Below are 23485 nucleotides of genomic sequence, written 5' to 3' on the forward strand. Positions count from 1 at the left end.
AACGATTTCGAGTTTGAAATCGACGTGGCAAGCCTCGGGTGAACATCCTCGAAGGCCTCGTTTTTTAGACGACAGTCCAGCAATTTCTTCTTACTCGCTTTCCTTCCTTCTTCCTTTTCTCTCTCCTGCCCTTCTTTTTTATTCGCCTACGTGCTTCCTTTTTTTTTTTCTTATTTCACCTTTAGCCGGCACGTGTTTCAAAAGGGCGCGTTCCGAGGTCACCGCTAAGGACACGTTTGAAATCGTTCGCGCGAAATACTGGCGCCCGTGCGCTCTCCGCATAAATCCTTCCCCTTTGAGATACGAAAGTGGGTTGTACTCGGGTCGCACCTACCTTCGTAGTCGTAATCTAGGCGCTCTTCGAGTGGAGTGCCCCCGAGTGAAGTGCGTTTCACTGTATTGTGCGGCGGTCGCGCCGGATTCGTGGCTCGCAAAGTCCGCATTTGCCGTTTCCACCCTAGCGCCGCGCTTCTTTGCCCGGCTAAATGTGACCTTCGACCTCGAGCACTCGAAGACGGACATCATAAGGCGCGATTTTCGCCGCCTTCTAACGAGCTTCCCCTGTTTCTAAAGCGAAACCGTCTAGCTCGGTGGTAGTCCTGCAAATACCAGTAGCGTTGACCAGTATCATGGCAAACTCGATGAAATAGTTCGTAACGATTATTCTGTTATTGATATAATAGTTAAAAAGAATAGTAATAATTACAACAATTTACGCAAATAGGTTATGTGGCTTGAATCTAAAAGTTTCATCGCGCTGTGCAGAGTTCAAGGTTGAATTTTAAGCCGTTGAAGCTTCTCCGACCCAAATAATTCAACTTTACCCTACTTCTACTAAGTATTATTACATCCCTGACTTTCACTAGTCGCCATAAAATTCTCTACTATATGTCATACTCTGTTCGTGCGTGTTATCTCATTAACATAATTCTCTTCTTTCGTAAATTCAGATGTTTATCGTAGTACGCGAATTGTTAACCATCGTATATGATCTTGGACTATGAGAAAAATACATCCATCTCTGCTGTGCACCCATCCTCGAATTAAATCGATCAAACTCGTCGGTCGTTCAACGATACAGATTTCAAGTTTCCTTTATATCTTTCTTCGGCGAGTCTCAAGTGTACAACGATCGACGGAGTTCTAAACGAGTCAGCGAGATTTCTTTCTGGACGAGAATGTGTCCGGCTGCGATAACCGTGTTGCTTTTCGATGAAAACTTGAAAAGACCTTTTTTCCCGGAGAAAAAGAGGATCGCGCGCGGGTGGCCAGAATCGACTGGACCGAAAGTATATTGGACAAGTTGGAGACCGCTGTAGACCGATTTCTTACCGAAGTCGTATGAACTCCTGGATCGTTCGTTGTGTTTCGTCCGAAGAATGCCAGTTCCGTCGTAGTTTGTGCATTCGATGCGTATGTGGCTTTAAGTGGCTCTCGCGGTGGCGAGACAATACCGCAGAAACACGTATGTGCCTGTGAAATGAAAACATTCGGATAAAAAAGTATAAGATGTTTCTACGAACCGTTGAATTACCGGAAAGAAGGGAAACGAATGTTCTCCCCTTGGATGGAAAACTATGTAACAGGATGAAATATATGACGTATAAAACGTACAAGTATAAAGCAGGATATCGGAATTCGTTCAGACGACTTGAGAACCGAGTTACGAACTAGTAACGGTAAAGAATATTCCAGCAACCGTTTCTTGCGTTGTTACTAACATTTCGTTTCGCTGGAAAATGTACATAACGAACAAATAAATGTACGCGCGTTGAAAAAGATGAGAGTTTCGTAAAGTTTTCGATCGTGTTTCGCGAACGAAGTACGGCGATAGTATTAATACAGAAAGGTCGCTAAAGTGTGTACACCCGGTTACGTTCTTGGCACGGAGAATCGTCGATGTAGCTTCTTCGGAGCCTGTCTTCGTGAAACAAGGTTGCGGAGGAACTGGGTTACGCTGATATGCCGCTTAATCTACGACCTACAATTCCTCTTCTTCCACCACGGTCTTCATCTTACATATCTTTCATCTTACACGGTTGCTACTTCTCCTGCCTCTTTCGCCTTCCCTCCTGACAGCCCTGTCTCCTCAAGAGCATTGTTTCCCTTCTGTTTTCAATTATGAAGGCAAACTATGCGACAGAAAATCATGAAACTCGAGCTTCGTTCCAGAACGAACGATACAAATGAACTCTCCCTCGTTCAAACAGGCACGTCGTTCGCATTTCGATGCTGGAGAACGATTCGTTTGCGTTCGAAGAGGCGGAGCAACGATACGGCGTTGTTCCAGATGGTCAAGTGATATCAACGATCGCGGAACGAATAGGCAAAGTGTCAGAACGGTGAAATTGGTCGGATGAAACACGCGAAAAGTATGCAAATCATAATGAATACGATCTGTGGTCTGTCCGCATCTGCGTCGTCGGGAACACGCGCGAAACGCGTTCTCCATTCTCCAGACCCCTCCTTCGCCGTTTTGCATACTGATTCGGCGACGCTCGTCGTTTTTGAGAGGCGAAACCACCGTGGGGACCAGCTGCCTTCGAGTGGTAAACACCGACGGTGCTGTGTTTCTTCGAGCAACCTTTGCTCCCTGCGATCCGCTTGCACAGGAAACTATCCCGGAGAGGGTTCTCTCTTTGGCCCAGATTAAGACGCCTTAATGGATAACGAAGTTGCTGGCGTATCGAGGAAGCAGGATGTCGATAGTGTTCGTGGTTGAAGGCTTACGAAGGGGCTCCCGAGTGTGTACCGTCTGTTGTTGTCACTCGTTTCTGGAAGGATAACAACGTAGAAGGAACACATCGGAGATCGCGAACATCTCGATGGCACAATATAGATCAAACATTTTTACGATTACTCTGCGATTTAACTTCTTTCCGAGCAATCTACTTCTCAGAATAAAACGAAGGGTCCCGTAAAAATACGAAAATAAAATTAAGTTTATTATCTGACACGATCGGAAAGGATGGAAGATTTTCCAGTGCGGCAGAAAGGTTCCCATGAACCTTCGAATTCCCGAAAGAAGCAGCGACTTTCTTTTTATCGTCCCTCTCCACAGCTACCTTACCGCTATATCTCAACCGCCGCTAGCTTCTTCTTCTTTTCTTTTTTTCTTCTTTTTCGCGAAAAAGAGATAAACACGAAAGGGTCGGGATAGATCTTTCCGAAGCCCTACATGAACATCAACAACGAAGCGCAAATAAAAGTAAAAGAGTCGGGGATCCGCCTAAACGCGCGCCCAACTCGATATAGACTTCCTACCGCCGCTCGACGTTTCTCCACCCTCTTCTCGGCCTGTCTACTCACCGAACCTTTGAGTCTTTTCTGATCCGTGACTTTTTTCTAAAGGGCCGCCAGTGTATGTGGGGGGCCCTTTCGACCGACTGCCCTCGTGTCATTTTGCGTACGTTCAAACACACGCGATACACCGACCCCTTCGCTTTGTATCCTACTCTTCCCTCAGTCTGCTCCACGCTCTTTCTTTTCTTATTCTCTTCGTTTCTCTTCTCTGTTTCAAACTCTATGCCCTCCTTTCTTTCCTTCTATTTTCTGTTCCAATATCTAGCAACAGAATTTCTTTTAATATGGTTTTCATTTCCTTTTTCCGTCGATTTTCTCACAATGGCTACGAAATGTATAGTTGCACGTGCCCTTCTTTCTTTAACGCATTGAATTTTAAAACTGTTGCTCCGTAAAAATTAGAAAACCTGTAGTCTTCAAATGCAACGGCCTGCAAATTTGTTTTTTCTTTTCTTTTATAACAGCATTCTGATATTCGCGAAATCACGACTTTGTAATTTCATTTGAGAAAAGGTAAGAAAGAGTCTCTATGGTTTTGCTTCGTTCGCTTAACTATCATATACCGCATTTCGCTGTAATTTCGTGCCGGCCGGTATAAGGATTTACGTGTTAAGGGAGAAGCAACGGTGGATTCCTTTGTGGGATGCCATCGCTTCAGCTACGTCTCTATTATTTTGTAGAGAGTTCTCGATGTAGCCGGTGCTAATCGTTGCCTCGCATGCACGGTAATGTACCGTACAATAACGCTTTTCTTCCGCGTTTCTTTGCCGTCTTTCTCCCGTCGAAAGCTTTCTTCTCGTTCCTCAGGGAAGCACCAGCTGTCTCAGTGGCGATGTAAAAACGTCTATGTGAGCAGGAAACTGGAAGACTATCGTTCTCCTCTCCTATACCCGTTGAATCATTCTGCCTGCTCTTTCCACTACACTGTCTCTTCAACGAACCTTGGTAATCTTCGAATAAAGAGATTGAAACAGGCGAACGAGAACGTACATGTACGTTCGTGCAGTCGATCAAACCACGTCCTAAGCGATTTATACCTCTACCTTGCGCGTCTTTTTCTGTTCCTTTTGAACAATCGATGCACGAACTTGGAAATCATATAAATAAGCTGCGCCAACAATGGAACACGTCATCCTGTACTGCAAGAAATATCTTTTATTAATTTCCTATAAATACATAAAAACTCACAGCCCAGTAACGAGTGTAAAAATGTGAAGTGACGTAGAAAACGGTCCTCTGATTCTCTTTCTTTCCCCTGAAAATAATTTTTTCGATGCCATTGTTCCTTTCAATCGATCGCCGAGAGTTCGATAATTGACGACCAGCACCGACGTCACCACACGCCGTATCTCGCGTCAAAGTACCGCAAACTAGCACGGCCCTGTGTCTCTATGACGATGCCATTGGGCCGTAGGGATCTATCGTTTCGATCAATTCTGATGTATTTCATGGGATTAATTAATTTGGCTTATCTTGGACAAGGGGGTGTAACAGTGAACACATGCAGCGAGAGAGGGCGGTGAAGGTGAGAGAGGCGGCGAGAGAAGATAGAGGGAAAACGGAGCAACGAGCGTGTTCGCGATGTTCGCGATTCATCAAAGTCAGTCGAACGTATTTCGATGCTGATTTGCGGTAAACGTAATCATTCCCTTTATTAAATTCTACTATCATAGGCAGCGGCACGGATTGCCGCAACTACGACTTGCCTCTTGATTTGGCCGTGTATCGAAACCAATCAGGGAAGCGCCCTAAACGGCGGTTTGCCCCCGAGCATGATTCGAATCGCTATCATCTGGAATTGAGTACAACGATAATACTCTTTGTTAATTTTGGCTCGCGTTGCCGTTCCGTATCGGGATCGCAGTTTCTCGTTCATTCTCATTCATACATTTCTATTCGTATTTTCTTCTGAACAGTTTCCTGTCGTTCTTACCTGAATTAGCCGCGTTATTTTCGACGAGAGTCTACCTACGCTTAACGAAGTCGCGACTTTTCAACCTTTCATGTGTCACGTGATTTTTAAAGGACGTCTAGGAAGATTCCAACAGAAATAAACTTATATTTCTGACGTCCAACGATCGAATGTCAAGGTAAACCGCGCTTGGATACATTCTCCATATTTAGTTCAAGATTCGTGGTTGTAAACGTACGATTCCGGTCTCGAATTCAGTTAGAACGATGGATCATACGACTAGTGTCGTGAACTTACGATCGTTCGTTCCAGTTTTGCGACGTGAAAATCCCGGACATATGCTTTACGTGGCTGGTTTATAGGACAGGAGCGCGTAGTTCATACGACAGAGCAGGCAGTAGGTATCACCAAAGTGGCAGGAGGTTGAACCTAGAAAGCGACCTATATTTTAAGCATGCGGTTTTATCGCCAGGAATACATTAAGCGACACGACCTGTTCCTCTGGCCGGCCAGGACCCATACGGCCGCGCAAAAACACACAAACACGCCCGATACACACTGATCATTCAATGGAAATTCAGGTAGACCTTCGCAATATACATGGTAAGTTGGCGCGCTTTATGGCATACCCGGTGCTACCTGTGTACGCTCGTCGCTTACGGGGCCAGCACATTTTATCCGACAAAGGTATGGGACGTCGGTTCAGCCAACGGCTACAAGAAAACATTTGCATACAAACGAATCACGTCCGTTTTTTGCGCCCTTCTGCCGTGCTTTCCACGGCAACGACCGCGAGCACAACCGCGAATTTCAACTGTCGCGCTAAATTTCCCTCTGCTTGTTCTAACGGTTTGTCATATCGCGGGCATCTTCCACGTGGTCACTTAGAATTTTTGGATATCTTCTGCACTTCGAATTCGCGTATCTGCACGATTCAAACGTTTATTTAGAATCATACAGCGTGAGTGAGATAGAGAAAAAGGTTTATCAGCTGATTCATTGGTATCAGTATATTTCCAGCGTTAAATTAAATTGTTTTAAGTAATTGTGATCCCAATTTCTCCCACATATATCGCGACATTCTGTCCATGTTGCTTTACAATGTTGATTTTACGAACGAACATCGACCGGTTTCGATACAGTCTCTGATTCAGGCTTCTCCGAATTCATTCTGGCTCACAGATTGCTTTTACGAATTCATCTACTTAATTCCGGTGGTATTTTTACGAAAGCGTTAGGTAACGGAGACTGTTATCTTCGGACCATCAAATCAACGAACCAGCTTTGGATCCTTTGTAATCGAACAACAGGGCTTGCAGGATGATTACAGACGAGGGCTGGGGCGGTTGCCTGGATTGCACCACCGCCTAAACGACAATGACCCTCTTTGGTCAATGAATGACCATCAGCTGGCGCGGAGTAATCGCCTGTCACCTACAAGCCACGAAGAACTCTCTATCGCGCCGATCGAAACAGAATAGGGCGCGCGATTCAACGCGGATAAGCTTCGTCGAAGATCAGCCCACTTGTCTGGCCAATTTTCTTGTACCGTTGAATTACCATAAACTCGCTCCCGGCGAGGAACTCTCCCCGAGAGAAAATAAAATACTCTCCGTAGAACCGAGAATTCGATTGTCCCCTGATTTCCGATTCGATTTTCCGCGCTCGTTCAACGATCCTCGCAATTTTTACTCGAGAAAACCATTTTCACGTGTCACGAAAATAAGCGAAGACTGCGGTGGGGGGGGGGGATGGCAGCAAGTCACACTTCCTTGCACAGAAAAATAATTTTAAAATTCAATGCATCAAACAATTTTAATTATATCAAATTAATATTATTCGTTCGTTACAAATCATCATAAATTTATCATTTGCTTTCGGAAGACATGTCTTTGAACCTATCAGATTATTAAAATACTTCTTCTTATCACTTATGACAGAAGAGGCAGAGAATCGATAGCAACAGACTTATCGTATCTTCTCGTGTGGCTGTCAATTCCTATTACGTTCTCGGAATTTTGCTGTCATTCGTGAGAAGATTATTAGTTTCTAGCTTTAAGAAGATTAGAATAAAATTAAGCTTCGAAATCTCATATATTAACGACGATTCATCAACATTTCCTCTTGCTTAACGATACTTTAACGATAGAGAAATACGATCGACTCGAAACTAACTCGGAGAACATAACCCGTAGCTACTACCTACTCGAAGGAAACTCCGTTTTCCGAATCAGTTCCTAGTTTCATGCACCAGCGGATGAGATGATGCCGAATAAAATAGAATCTCCACGAAACGTTTGCAATTTCTCGAAGCGGCGTGCCGTGCGCGTTATCGCGCATATCCGTAATACGACTCGGTCGGATGTAGTCTGGCGTTGACACGGCGCGTGGTGGTTCGCATCAAGATGCCGGACCAAGTTCAGGAAAACGGATGTAATTCGGCGCTAGGTAGGTCAGCGACGAAAATAATCGGCGTGAAGGTGAGAGAGACGAGACGCGGTCCGCCCGCTATCACACTAATGTTCGTCGGAGTGTGGTTCTGTGTTCCAGGCTAGAAAGAACCGAGTCTCCGTTATTATTTTTCCTCGGACCCCTTTTAACCGTCTCCTACATGGTTGCCTCCTCTCTGACCAGCAAAGAGCCACGGGGTAAAATGATATGTTCCACTGAACAACGACCGTCCAACTATAAGAGACCAGATAAGACAAGATGGGACCGCGGGATATCAGGATCTATATTAACTCTCCTTTCTCTTGCAACGGTTACAACAGCATGAAACGAACGCTCCTGGAACGCTAATCGTTCTGACCTGTCGCTTCGGGTTATCCGAACGTTCTTAGGTGTGGAGACGCGTAGACGATAGAAGGATGGACCAAGTTGAAATCCTTATCCTATTGCGTATCCTGGCTCAACTGCTGCTCGGGTTTACGACATGGGCCTCTGATTGCTATTTTTGAAAAATGTTTTACGTCTATCGTTGATTAATTGTCTTTCCTAGCCGGAGGATAAAGTCTAGGAATTACTTCATGTCCACGGAATTGTACATTTGCAATTAGTAAGTGTGTATAATAGATCTCAGTATATCGATAGTCGGTGGCGTGGAATTCCTTCAATTTGACTTTGGACTAGTTTGAGTGGATGTTGGAAAGTTAGACGTGTTGTCCGAGGCGGTAAGACCGCCACCGATTCGCCAATTAAATAAACGTCCACGATTGCTTGGTACAAAGGGGCGAATAAGTCGAAACATTCGGATTGTTTCAAACGGAAATTTACAATGGGTATTCGCACGAGACTCGTTATAATTTCAAGCACTCCTGCATCGCGTCATTTGTATAATTTCAAGGTAGGACAAAGCCGTCATTGCGCGTTATTTCCTTCGAGAAGGTTTTTTACGCTCGACAAATCATCGTGCAAATATTATCAATATTCGGGCGTTATCTTTAGAACCACGAGCGTTAACAGTATGTGCTTGTCTCGCGGTGATACTACGTCACGATTCCCGTGACTATCCGTTTCGTATAAGACGACTAAAATGTCGTATTCGTTAATGAATTTAATAGGGGATAGCGATATCGTAGCCTTACCAGTAGTAATCCGAACCTCGTCACGGCGTAATTGATCGTAGATAAAAGCTAGGGGTCAGTAATAACCCGCGTGGTTGCGACAATCGAAACGAAGATATCGGTCGGAGATACCACATCGTCACGTAGTGGAAGATCGTGCGAAACGATTATCGTTCCGGTATTCTCGAGCATGGGGATAAAGAGCTTATGACTAATAAATGGATAAAACACGTGTGCGAGATGGAATTCGGTCGCGATAACGAACGATAACATGTAATACACGTGTACACAGTACAGATGATGTACATTGTTCGCTGCTCGAGTCATATTAGTCCGCTGATAAATTTTTATTAGATGTCGAGGAAAGTCAATCGTTTCGGAGATGGAATTGAATTTTTTAACCGAACCAATTCGGAAATAGCATCGTTGAATCGATAACGTAATTTATATTTTTAAACATGGAAAAATTCTGTCACGATATTTTTCTCGGATACTTTAAGATGTTTCATGCTGTTTCAGTTTCAAAATATCAGAAATCGATTTCTTTCAATGGGAATTCGCATGAAATCCAAGGAGTCGTCCCAAAAAGGACCCTCGCCCCACGTTTTATCGTCAACAAAGGAAGCCGCGATTTAGGGGGTTGGTTAGTTCGAATCCAAACCCTTAAATCATTGGGCGAAATGTCGTTAATTACGTGACGAACGGCAGTAATCTGGGCGACCACGAATACTTGAGCTAATTCCATCCCGACCGAGCGACTAAGATCAGGATCATTACAGACCGATTAGACCTTAAGGAATTAATTCAGCTATTGTCTGCGGGATTTCTGTCCGCGCCATAAACCCTTTTGACTGGAGGGTAGGAACCTGCGAGCACTCGCGCTAGAACGTCGCTCGGTTTTCCTATCTCTCCACTTCCTTTCACCCTTTCTCGTATCAGAGCCAGTTCATTTATTCTCGCCACCCGGAGGCTATTGTGATCTCCGGTTGCGTGACCGATTATCGCGTCGTCAATCGCTGCCGGGGATCTTAAATCTGGGAATCGGTCGTTTAATTTCTGTTACGCAACGGGATCCGCTGCTGATTTACCGGCTGATCGCTCGCCGACTCTCTAATAATAGAACAAAGCAACTGGAGTAGATGGATTCCGAACGCGTCGCGACCCCGCAATTAGATACCTCGATCTCTTCGTGTAACGATAGAAGGAAATGAAATTTCACTTGGTGATGCTGCCTCTCGAGAGATTCGAAAATAACAACGCTGAAATCTCGGTGCGTGATTACGCTTCTCAAGGAATTAATCTTAACCGTAAGATGATTTAAAGAACAACGCTGCCTACAAAATAAACACCTTGCCATACTAAACGCGAAAGTTGATTATAATTATTAATTAATCGATATTTCTCGGACATAGAAATTTCCTATTTTCTCGATCGTAGTAAAGAATTTTTTAATTGTGTCGGTATTAACCAGGTGTACATGAAACACAAAGAATCTCTGACGTTTGATATTAATTATATACAAAAATAAACCATCAATTAAAAATTGTATAATTAATTCAACGAACGATATCGGTTACGTTTAACGCGTATAAAAGATACGTCACGAAATTTGCGTTCGATAAACTATCCCCGAGAGGAAATAAACACGATATCAAGATGTACAAGATCCGTGTAACGAAACGCGAGACATCATCGTCAACGCGTTTCAATCTCGATAGTTTTATCAGCGTTGCCCATCCCCCAACGACAATAGGGAAAGGACAATATAAGATAATCCAGGGAATAAAGTCAGTTTCATTGCTTTCCGCGTCGATCTGATAGCGTACGTTCGCACAGGCGTCGAGTGCCTCGAAATCGGACGGGTTTAAACTCCCTGCGCGGCCTACGAGAGAAATTTAAGACGTCCATTGTTCCTGCCGCTCGAATTTACAGGGGTTGTAAACCGCTTTGAGCTACGACACGTTGCAACGCCACCACCACCGTCGTTCTGACATCATCCCTATCAACGGCCACGCTTTAATTAATGCGTTCTGTATTTTATACGACGGACCAACAGACGAGGGTAACGTACTCCGCGATTACAAGACAAGTGCCTGTCCTTCGACCATTTAGCTCTAACACCGTCCGTGAAATCGGAATCAAAGTTCCTCACGTTTGTAGGAAAAAGATAAAACAGCAACTAGATAGTCGCAGATACACGATTCGTAAATGAAATGTGATAGAATTGAAAACTTCTGACAAAGTGTAAAGTGTAATAGAATTTACAGCCCTTGTTGAGAATTAATCGCCGAAATAAAAGTAAAGGAACACTAAGATTACACTTAGAATTTATATCAAAATAGTTTTAGATTTATTTAATAAACGATTCCCAGGATCTTCATATACATTTGGACGCGTCTCGGCGCTCTCTTTGTCTCGCCATCTTCTACACCAGACTGCCAACGGAACAGGTGCATTCATCCGTTTTTCGAGACGCTGTGCACACGCATACTTCCATACACTCATATTCACATACGTGTGTCACTACTGCGTGGCTAATTTAGTCTAGCACACAAATTTATATATAACTCGATAGCTGTTTTTAAAGATTTTTGGAGACGATATTATATTTGCTTTAAAACTGAGTATTCGTTAAAATTATTTGTGAATATCATTTAACTTAATACTTTACGCAACAATGATAGTGCATAATGTACTGAGTTATATTAAAATTCATACTACAAAATATAAATATACTTATAAAAAAATTCTAAGTTCATGATCTACATTAAATACTGAAGTTTCATCAAAAATGAAACTTTTCCCTGAGACTTTTGAACGAAAATGTAGATTTAAAGAGGCTGCGGATGTAGCATGATTTTCCTACTGGTCTGACAATTAAATTCTCTGATTCCATTCAAGTCGCCGTTTCACTTTCCACAAATCTTACCCACTCACCATTCGTTGCAGTTTAAATTCGTCCAAAATCCGCCGTCCTAAATCCGGTCGAATTCTTGCAGAATCGTTCTCAAGCCACTTCTCGAAAACGATGCTGAGAGGTTGAGGACGGCATCGAATAGAAAGCGACAATAAAACGCGACCTTCATGAGGTAATCTCAATTCGAACTAGCCGGAAAGGCCAGGCCGAAGAAAAGGCAGGACCCTCGTGGAAGCGCGAGAGGCACGCGTAACGCGTACCAAGGGATATTTCTGACGAGGGGTGCAAAGTCACGGGCATCGAGTCGGGAGAGTCTTAGCTATCTGGAAGGGAGGACCGATCCCCCGAGGCCGATGGAGGAACCGCATTCCGTGTAAGCGGACCTTCTTCACGACCACTTCGGCTCGCGAAATAGCGATGCCGCAAACCCCTCGGAGCGGACACGGACAGCTCGCCCTACGGGAAATTCTCAGCCAAGGTGGCGAAAGGGACCGACTAATCAGTGCGCCCATTGTGCGAATCACGACTCATGGAAGTTATCGCTCTCGTGGTCTTGCGACTTGGATTTCACGCGATCGTCTCTAACAAGGTAAGAGCAGGATTGTTAACTGTGATTATAGAGTTTAGCGGATCGAGCAGAATTTTCCTGCTTTATACAATTTAAAGATTGCAGTCTCTCGGCATTCGACGAAAGCAAAATCTATCGACGAAGACGGTGAATAGATATAATTAAACGAGAAATATTGCCTGTTACTTGGCCCGTTAGCATCGCTTGTTTCTGCAATAAAATCGTTACCCGTTTCGCGACATCGAACCGTTTAAACGAATAACGATGAAGTAGAAAGTCGCAGAAAGTTGCAAGTAGGAAGTTTTCAATTTTTATGCAGCAAGGAATATCGAAGATGTTGAACAAGACGAAAACGTTTCGAGATCCTTGGAAGAATCGTCAGGATTTTTGGTTATCGAGAGAGCTAAGCGTATGGCTGGATGCAACAATGGTGGCCATCCTTGGCGTCTCTTCTTCTTTTTCCATGCGTCTGCGCGGCGCGACAAAAGCAACAAATCTGTTCTTTGGTAAACAAAGAGAGGCTGAATATGAACCGCTGCACCACGTTCGCCCATAGACACATTGTTCCATGGTCGCGGCACAACAATCTAGAAATTGTACTTTCGCGACAAGGGAGAAAAGAGGAGGAGAAGAAAGAAAGAAAAAAGAAGCAAGAGTAAAAAAAGGAAACATAGAAAGGAAAATGTCAAAGAACGAGCGATGAAAATAGCTCACCTGAAAAAACGATGAAGAATAACTATTACGGGGCGCAGGATATACCAAGTGTAGGCGTAATTACTCTTTAAAGAGGCTGTCCACCGGCTGGAAAAGCGAGACCCCTCAAACCGTGACGTTTGTTATCCGAATGGCAGTGACGACAGGGCGCAGGACGACGCGAGCCACGACAATACCGTCGCAAAGCCCACTCTCTTCTTTTCCACGCGTCTGTGCAGCGCGACAAAAGCAGCAACCCCCTTCTTCACGGCCGCAAGTGTGCAGAGGAAAGTTAGTCTCTGTGTCTAGCCATCTGCCTCTTCGCCCTGCTGCGAATCGTTACCCGTCTACGTAACAATTTCGTCGTGATAAGCGGTTCTTTATATGCCACGATATAAGCCACCGCACCATTTCGCGATAATTTTTGGTACACTGTGGCGATTGGCGTCATATTTGGTTGGAGCAAGCGTCGTACGAAGTATCATAGAAGCTGATCTTGAAAAAGGGTGGAGAAGTAGGTGATAAATTTATTTATTTGTGAATTCGTTGATCGTAGGTACTTTACAAGATGGTGGGAATAATAAGAATTTCAATTGTCCGTCATAGTTGTCAATTAGGTACTAAACTATAAAGAATGGATTAAAGGGATGGAGTCGTGCTTTGAAATTTATACCAACGATACGTGTAACAATATGACTTGAATCAGATGACAGGACTTGACAAGACACGAGTTGTTCGAGAGATTTAATTACATTTCTGGCGTTGCATTTGCCATTAAACGTTACAACGAAAAAATCCGATTTAAAATACCGTACCGTGTCCATTATACATTTATCAATTTATCAGTCATTGTACAATTTCGAAAAAATGACTTTTCAAATCTGCCGTAGGTTTCTTCTGTATACGCGAGTCGATATTCCGCGATAAATTCGTTAACCCTCTTTGGAGAACGGTAAGCGGATTTCTGCCAATTTCTTTTCCTAGTGGACCAAAATTAGCCGTCCCGTCCGGCGTGAATCCGGTTGCTCAGTCGAAGCGCGGGCAAACGAGAGATGCTCGTTTACGAACGTTTGCTCGTCTCGGTCGTGATTGGAGGAAAAAATTCGCGAAAAGGAAAATGTGTTTGCGTCCGTTTTGAGTGTGCTCGTAAAATCGTCGCACGACCGAATGCAATCAGGTTGGATTAAACGTTGATACTTTCTAGCTGCGTGCCACTTCTCGTGCCGCTCCCTCTCTTTTTATTCCTCTCTTTCTCTCCCTTATTCTTCTCTCTACTCTTCCTTCTTGTTCGCTGCGGTAAATCTAACGCGGCAACCCGCGATCTGGGTCAACGGGGATCGCACGGTTTTACGGGTCGCCGACATTTAAACAGCGATTCGATTGCCAACGAGATTTTTGAATTGGATACCCGCCGAAATTAGAATCTACCCGAGCAACGTCGATACGCGTTCGCATGCTCGTTAAGATTGAAAGATCTCCAGATCCGCCTCCGGGAATTCATATTCTTTTTCGACGATACTCTGCCAGGGGTGAAGGCGAGTCCCTCGAACGTCTCGTTCTATTCCACGAATCAGTGAATCACGTTGCAAACCAGCTGGAACTAATCGAACAGTAGAAACTTTGAATGTGTTAAGCGTGAAATTTGTTTGAAACGGAGTCGGAACAGGAATGGGTATTTTTTTAAATTTCGAACAGGATCGTGGAACATGTGGCACGACGGTGTGAAACGTACGTGAAAGGTTAAAAGTATAGTACGATTATAGAACGAGTTAGTTGGAACAGAGAGAGAGAGAGAGAGAGAGAAAGAGAGAGAAAGAAAAATAGAGAAAGAGAGAGAAAGAAAAATAGAGAAAGAGAGAGAGCTATTAAAAATATTCGGTGACATATCGATTGTTCGACAAACTGTTGGACGCCGTAAAATCGCGCTAAATTTGCAGCAAACGCTCGATCAACGTCACGAAAGAGGGTTTTATCTTGTCAAAGGGGGCGCGATTATGGTCATTTACAAAAAGGCTGTCGTCGGCAACGATGGAAACAGCGAAATCGCTTCTTTGTTTCGCCGGTCTGGCCAGCAATTCTCCCCCTTTGTTTAATGCCTTTACGACGTTTCCCATCGAAATCAAACGTTCCCCGCGATCGAGAGTCGGATGATGCAAGATGAAAGACGATGGGGGTGGCTGGGAAGTCTGTCAGAAAAGGCGAGAGGGAGGGAGTTAAAGCAGGTATAGGTAATGTACCAAAATTGCTTTACCGCCGGTCCATTTACGGAGATGAAAAGCACTCTCTGCCAAGTACACCGGTGGCTCCAGCCAGGGTTCACGACAGCCCAGAAGCGTCGTATCCCGCCTCTGCCCTTCTGATGTTGGGTACTGCGACGTCCAACCCCTCTCAATTTCAGTTTGAAGCCAACCCTTTCACCAATTTGCCGACATTGCCCGGTAGAAGAACTTTTGGCATAGCATTGTCGTTGACGTCGATACTGTGTAACTTCTCTTCAATCAACCTAATCACAAACAAATGTGGTCCCTGTTACGCACTCCTTTTGCTGCCTGATTACCCTATTCGAAACGTCAACTTTTTAATACAATAAGTTCCGATAATTGAATTACGAATACACGTCACGCGTTTAATTCTTTTCCTTTCGAAACTTCTAAACGAAACACGTGCGATTTTTAGTAGTAAACGATCTTTAAACAAATAAAATATAGTTACTGGTAAGCGGCTCACTGTGCTCATTTTTATCTTTAATATCCTCTTTCAATATGATAGAAACAGAAAATTATTCCTGAGGAATCGTCCCTTAACGTGCAATTTCGGCAGGAGCAATACAAATTAGTCGTGTCGGATCCATAGCCCGATTCTTAAACAATGATTCCACCGGCGTTTAAATAATGATGGTCCGTCGAACGAACGGAGGGTGATCCATGGGATCAGGTGCGCCAAAGAAAACTACCACCAGAAATGGATTGGAGCGAGTTTCGGAGGGCCTCGAGGTCGATTAGGGTGAAGCCAAACGGGAGATACGAGAGATTTCTCGAGGAGAAGCGACGGAGGCCATCGACTTCGATTTACCGAACGTCGATTCTATCGCTCGGTCATTTTCCTCGATCTTTTTCTCGTTTGATGGTCGTCCACCACGTAGAAACAATAACGTCTGACTCTATTCATTAACGTCCCTCATAAAACTCGCCGGTGTCGTCGAGCTGCGTCAAATTTCTAATCGCTTGGAACGTCGATAAAACAAATTTGCGGAAGGAAATTTAAATTGTTTTCCGGAAACGTTTGCGCAAGATTACAACTGGAGTAACACGGTTTACATTTCATCAAACGGCGTAACTCGTTTTGGAATTGCCAGCGTACAGGCCATGTAAAAGTTGGAACCGCGAAACGACCAGTAACTTTTGCTGTACGCGTGACCGCCTATAATTCACGGACTTTTAGGCGGGAAATGGTTGCAACTTCAGTCGGACGATTTGTAAATCGGGCACAACTCAGCGTCGAACTGCGTTTCCCGTTTGTCGGCACGAGAACGATCCCAAAAAGCGCTCCGCCGGACGAAGCCGTTGGACGCACCGCGAATAGCGCTGTTTCGTGCAAAAGATTTGTACATGTAACGCGCTTTTTTTGCTCTTTTTTTTTTTTAGAAATTAATGGAAACTGGAATTGACAGGTGTCCAATCGTTGTATTTTCATGGCGAACCGCTATACCGGTATCTTTATCGTTATCACAGGTGTTGCGTTTCAATTTTTCTTTTTATATTTTTTTCACGTTTTCCCTTCCTCTTTTCATTTTTTTTCTACTTTTTTTTTTTAGTTTTTTATTGAACGCATAAAACGGTAAAAAAAAACGAACGCATCGGTATCGATCGGCAGTCACATTTCTATTTTTTCTTTTTTTTTTGGCCGATTCACTCGCGATTATTTATTGATGAGTGCTTTTAATTCGAGCAGAAACTGCATCCGCGCGTCGACGTAATCGAGGATCGATACGCAACACCGACAGTTTCCCATCTAAATTCCCGTGAGTCCTTGATCCTGTCGACGCTCGACAACAGTTTCGGAGCACCACTATAACTGATGGACTTTTTATTTAATTACGCGCCGCGCACGCATCTGTGTACTCCTTCTTGTTGGCTCGATGCCTGGAAAGTATCGGCGCCATGGGGATTCACCCTTACGTTGTTGCCGCCTAATCGGACGTGAGACAATCGACAACTAGCTGCTACGCTTCCTATCTTTGTTCCCTCACCCTCGTCTCGTATGTCGCGTTAAGATAACAGACAAGTATTAATTTGCTTTTATGAACTGTTAAAAAAACACCTGCTTTTTCCTTTACAGCGATCATTTTTCTTGCCAAGTTGCCCATTCTTTTTCAAGGGTCGTGACTCGTATCGATGAATCCTAGTTTTTAAATTTTACGAGAAATAGATTATAATATCGTTGGATTTCGCGCAACATTCGTTATAGTTTTGAATAAAAACGAGGAAAATGGATTTAAACGATACACACATCGTTGTTACATTGTTCACAAATGCGACTATGTAGTTGAAACAAGATCCTTCGGAACGTTTCGATCGGCAATTACCGCCCGAAACGTACGATTCGTACATAAATGAACGAATAATTCGCGCGTCTCGGATCCTAGCCGGGGCAGAGGCCGAATGAAAGGATCGCTGTTATTCCGTGAAATTCAACGTCGCGTCGAATACACCGATAGCAACCGGCTGACCGCAGACCGTCGAATTTAATTTCATAAATGGTTACCGTTGATAACCAGAGGGGCAGTGTTTGGTAGTGAACGACTACATGCAAACAATCGTATCGAATTATTTGCTCGTATTCTTTCATTCAATCGAATCGCGATCGATCAGCCTTTCGCTTTTTACGTTTAAAATATATAATTCACGGATAACATTAGAAAGTGGAATAGGCATTACCAGAATGTTTCTTGAAGAAACGTGGTTCGCCGAAATATTCCAACATTCGTAGGAAACTTTTATGAACACGTTATGCGTGTTATACGAAGCATCTTGAAATTTCATTGGCCATGTAAAGAGACAATCGGAATATCACGATCATATCGATAACATTTGAAACAATTCCGTAAATTCGCTGCGAATAAAATTTCAAACTGTTTTACACAACACTCGCAATATATACACAAAAAATTTCGATGTCGATAAATGTTGATATACTTTCTTCGGCCGCTTTTAATTCGACGAATTAAAGGAAATTATTTTATAGTATTGCGAACGTGTCTGTTCAAGGAGTTGATGTCCATACGTAATATTATACGTTCTGCTGAAAAGTCGAAAGATAGAAAAGCGTTCGCGTAACCAGTGTCACGTGATCGCGTGTACGGAAGTCAGAGCCGGGGCAGCTGATCACCGGCTATGAAATTTAATTTCATAAATGGCAATCGGAGGCACACGAATTCATAGTCTGTTTGCTCGTACGCAGTGTGTACAAACACCGGTGGTAACGTAATACGTATTACCCGCGGCTATCCTGGTCCGCTCGTGTCCGCTTCGCGTACACCGATCGCGATTGCGGGCGATCGAAATCACGAGGCCGCGCGGGTTCGTCTTCTCCATCGGTCGATAATTACTTACGCCCGGCAATTAGGTAATGGACAAGAGGAGAGAAGGGGAAGGAGAAAGGGATGGGACGTGTAAAGAGACAGAGGATGAGAAAACGAGAGGAAGAGAAGGACAAAGGAAACACGACCGCGATCAATCGTCGTGTCAAACGAATCCATGGTAGGCGCGCGATCGCCGACGTGTCTGGCATTTTTATTCTCCGCGCCACGGATGGAAAAAGCCGCGGTCTCGGTTTTCCCCGACGACGCACGCAAACCTCATAAAACGAATAAAAGCGGGGCCCGTCCATGCGTGCTATCGAATGAACCGAATTCTTTTACGTTTCAGCGAACCCGGGGATCGTACTGACTAAGGCCGAACCAAGATTTCCACCCGGATACTGAAGAAAGGAGGGGAGTATACGGTGAACAACCACGGCAGCTTCTTTTATGCTCTGCAACTTTCTGGAAGAGAATTATGTAAAAGCGTTATCGTTTTATCCCGACGTTGCTCGACGGTAAGGTTATTAAAGTCCAAGGGACGAGGTAGTGGATTGGAATCTAAGGAGATTCGACACGTGTGTATGACAAATGCGTGATTATAGAAGTCGTATCGATCGTTTTGAGGAGAAGTGAAAGCGGAAGTGGTTCTTTTTTGACGAGTCACGACTGAAATTGTACAACTCGTAACGAATTACCGAAAGGTAATTCCTTCGCTTTGGGTGATTTGATAGGAGCTACACGGATGATGGATAGACGAAGGTGAAAGTTTACCGAATGTGGCGTTATTTCTTTTTCTTTTTTGTCGGAACCTCGAGGATATATGAAAAAAAAAAAAAAAAAGAATCTGGCGAAATACCATGATCCGAAGTATGACGGACAGTTTCGACAAGCGATTAAAATTCGCGACGCGACGGTTCTATGGCTGACCGGTCATCGATCGACAAACGTCTCTCCTATCTCTGTACGGCTTCGCTCTGTGATTATTTGAATGAAGCAAAAATGACCAGCAGCACGCGGGCGAGCAGCGTCAAAAAGGTGGCTGGTATAAATGAATAAAGCAATTTCTCGATTGACTGATGAAAAGCACTCCCAAGCATATAATGATACTGATGAAAATTGCCGCTTTCGTTTGACTTATGAAGCATTAAACTGAGTTTAGAAGCTTTTGCCTAGGTCGGCCGGCATCGAGCGGTTTTTCTAAAAATAAAACCGGTAAATAGGCTAGAGGCTCGTCCCTCGGAAAGAGTTTTCCCGGTAGCGTTTTCCTTTAATGAGACCATTCACCATTACCTCGGCCTTTCCTTTTTTCACTCCCTTCCTTCACCACCCGCCAGGTGGCAGCTTCAAGCGCAAAAACTAGGAGCTTTGTACGTGTCAATATTCCACGTCTGTTCATAAAAGACGACTCGTGTCTCGTCGCACCAAAGGTAGAGGAATAAAAACATTAAATCGGGCACAAGGGTAAAAGAGTAACGCGAACTAGCGGGGATCTATTAAAGAAGGATCAAGCTGCGGCAAATTGCCGGCTGAAAAGGTGGTGTGTCGTAGCTAAAATTATCGAGCCTCGACGAAAAACCGCTTATCTAATCGTTGGTAGAAAAAAAAATTGTCTCCCAATTGCTCTTCCTCTTTTAGAAACGAACATAACGTAACGTAAGTAATAAAGTCACGCGATATCGTTGTACGGCCACGTCGGCTGTCAATTAACATCAGATTTCTCCGTGTAAGAGAAACTTTTACGAGAGAGTGAAAGAACGTGGAGGCGCGTCGACGCCGTCACAAAGTAGAACGTAACCACGTACACGATTCGTGAACGTGGTCAAATATTTATCGTAGCCTGCACTGGAATCGGAACGACGTACGATCGGTTGTAAATCGACAATAAATGCGCGGCCAACACGAAGGTTTAACTATTAGATAACAGCGGCGCACGTTTCGAAGCAAACCGTCATCATCGACCAGCTTTCCTTGCTTCCTCTCTGACAAATAAAATCCTGACGGAAACGTATTCGATCACGTATCGACCCTTCGTCTGGTCTATGATCTGGCCCACGCGTATCCTTCTGTCAATGAAGTCGTTCGATCGAAATCGTTTCATTGAAATCGTTCGTATATGATTTGCAGACGGCGCGAAATTTTTCGTGATCGTCGCGAGTAATTAAGGAACCGGCATGCAAAGAGGGACGAACGACGAGAGCAAGATTGGCTACAGGATGAAAAACGACGAAGGAGCACGGGCTACGCGTTCAGCTATAGCTTGGTGTTACAGGGACCACGAGTACGAATGGTAATTTCAATCTGTAAGGATTATCCGGATAACCGAGGTAATCGATATTTATATCGAAGTCAGAGGCGTGGGAGGCAACGGAGAAAGGATCTAGCGACCGAAGTGACGTTGGAGGAACGGGCTTAAGCCGCAGATATTGTGATTCCCGAACCTTTGCGGAAATACTTAAATGCCGGATACATTGTAACCTTCGTCCAGGTATTTCGTCGGTGGATTTTTTGAAATATCGATGTCTGTTTACCTCGTGGTCTACGAGATGAGCCTGTTGTATTATACGCGTATGAAAGGAACGATCGTTAAAATACAGGAAAGAATTTCTGGATCGTACGCTTCTCCCTCCTCCCTCCTGCCGTTGTTAAATGAAACATCGAAAAATGTATTTCCGCGAAATATACGGCTGTCCAATTTACCACCCGTTTCCGCTCTGCCCGATAGACATTCTTATTTTGTTTGCATAGCCTATACTTCGCTGTTGTTTGCTTGGTTACGCGATATTTGCACAGAATTATGAACTCCAATTATATGCGGCAGAGGAAGAACGAAACACATGGCTGTACGTTAGGGTCACGGATGCCCGCAGGCTTGTTATTTCACTGAAAACCGTTGTATCTCAAGATCTTCGATCGTTGGAGAAGCACGTAAGATTACCTCGTCGAAAATTTTGAAACAATATTTGTGAAACCGGCCTAACCTAATAGACAATAGCTAAACCAGCCTCTCACGCGTACTTAGCCAACCTTTCAAATCGGCAATATCGACGACTATTTAGTATATCGCCACTTTATTCGCTTTGTCTTCAACTATCACCCTCTTCGTCCTTTCCGTTAATTTTAAACCATCCGCAAAAGAATCTCCTAAAATTCCCACACAAATGAACCGTCGGGAGAGAAGGAAAATGAAATTTCGCTTAAATCCCATCGAATCGAAGCAGGATATCGATCTATCAAGGATCAGAGAAAACCGGGGTAAGGCGCTTCCGACGAAGAGAAAACAAAAGAGCTCGGTGACTTTATGGTCGTGGCGGTTTGAACGTAAAAATCTATCAACAGACCCTTCTCCTGAAGAACGACACGGGGAGATGAAGTGGCGGGCGTGGGTGGGTGAAAGGCAGCCGCGGGCGAGACAGCACAGCCACCCCTCCGCAACAAGCGGTATTGACGAAATTGATTGCGGAGGGTGTATAACCGAGCTTCGCTTCGTGCGGGGTGGCGCTACCCGTGAGGCTGTCCGGGGGAAGTACGAAGAGAGGGTGAAGGGTCCCGCTCATCCTCCCTGATATCCCCGTTACTCCCCCGCCGCTAAAACGCAAAAGGGTGAGAAAACATTGTTACTAGCAGTTACTCTTGCGCCGCTCCCTACCACCGAGACCCTCGGTTCGTAACCCGCTGCCGATTCCACCCTCCTACAGACGGTCTTCCAGTGCCACGCACGTGTTACACAGCCCCGGGGGATGAGCGGCGGAATTGAACGGATGTAGGAATCAAGAAGAAGAGACGAGCAAGAAGGACGAATGGAAGCCTTAAGGGCAACGACTACGTCGCAAGTCACAGACGGATCGTTTCTTTTCTCACCTGCAACCATCCAGCCCCCCTCCCCTCGCGACATCTTTCTTTCCGAACTTTTCGGATCGTCAGAATCGAGTTGGAATACCTCCGGGTCATGAAACTCGATGCGGAGTATCGCAAGATCGAGGAACTCGAGACGCGGCGTTTACGACTCGCGAGGTCCGCAAATCGGTACAGTTGGATGTCACGGGACAGCGAGAATATAACTTGAACGCTTAGACCATATTTTGAAGCATGTGTGATCGATGTTCGGAGAATTTGAGATCAACGAACTTGAGTCAAAGCTTTCTAGCGTTAATTAGAGCTCGATGTCAGAATGTTCCGATTCGGGTGTCATGTAATCATGGAACTTGAATCGTCAGGTGGTATTTCGGTCCCTCGATCTCGCTATCCTATTTTGGACCCGAGATAACCTCGATCCTGTTCGAACGATGTGATTAATATCGTGGTTATTCCGAAGAGCTATAAAGACCAATAAGATTTCATCATCGTTTTATTTTTACTTTGAAATTAATCCACTTTCTGACAGATTGAAACAATGGCATAATAGATGTATATCTCATAATTTAAGAACCAAATATTGGTCTCTAATATTTGATAGAAATCCGGAACGTGAGGCGAATTTATTCGTTCGTTATTGTTTCCGCGGGTTATTCGATTTCCATCGAGAACCATTTACGGCCCCATCGTTCCGGTAAACTCCGCGGCACGGCGCGTTTATCCCAAACAACGTCATCGTGCTCGATCGAATTAACGTACTGCATCATTAATGCGCAATAACTGAAAAATAAGGCCTGCACACACACACACACACACGAACGGACCACGTACTCTCAATTACCGTGAAATCACATTTTTCCGCTGTTTAATCGTCCGGATCGGTACAATTAGGTCGTGGATACCAGTGACCCATTAAATTTCCGATATACATAACAACGTTGGTGCAGAAAACTCTGCTTAATTTATTTCATCGCTGACCTATCGTCGAAAACTGACCTCATCCCTGTTCCTATTTGTGATACAACCAATACAATTGAAAACTCAATCGCTATCCTTTGGAAGAAACGTTACTAATGGATTTGCTCCATCGTCTTAA

General features: G+C 44.3%; 1 protein-coding gene across 2 annotated transcripts in view; it reads left to right on the forward strand.

The window, feature by feature from the left end:
- Positions 1 to 21127, forward strand: part of LOC122566123 — a 222003-nt gene extending 200876 nt beyond the window's left edge. For both annotated transcript variants that reach the window (XR_006316401.1, XR_006316402.1), the window contains one exon: positions 18884 to 21127. The gene's annotated coding sequence lies outside the window, so the exon portion shown is untranslated. The remainder of the gene's footprint in view (positions 1 to 18883) is intronic.
- Positions 21128 to 23485: the final 2358 nt, after the last annotated feature.

The sequence above is a fragment of the Bombus pyrosoma genome, linkage group LG1 (assembly GCF_014825855.1).
Source record: "Bombus pyrosoma isolate SC7728 linkage group LG1, ASM1482585v1, whole genome shotgun sequence".
NCBI classification, from domain to species: Eukaryota; Metazoa; Arthropoda; class Insecta; order Hymenoptera; family Apidae; genus Bombus; species Bombus pyrosoma.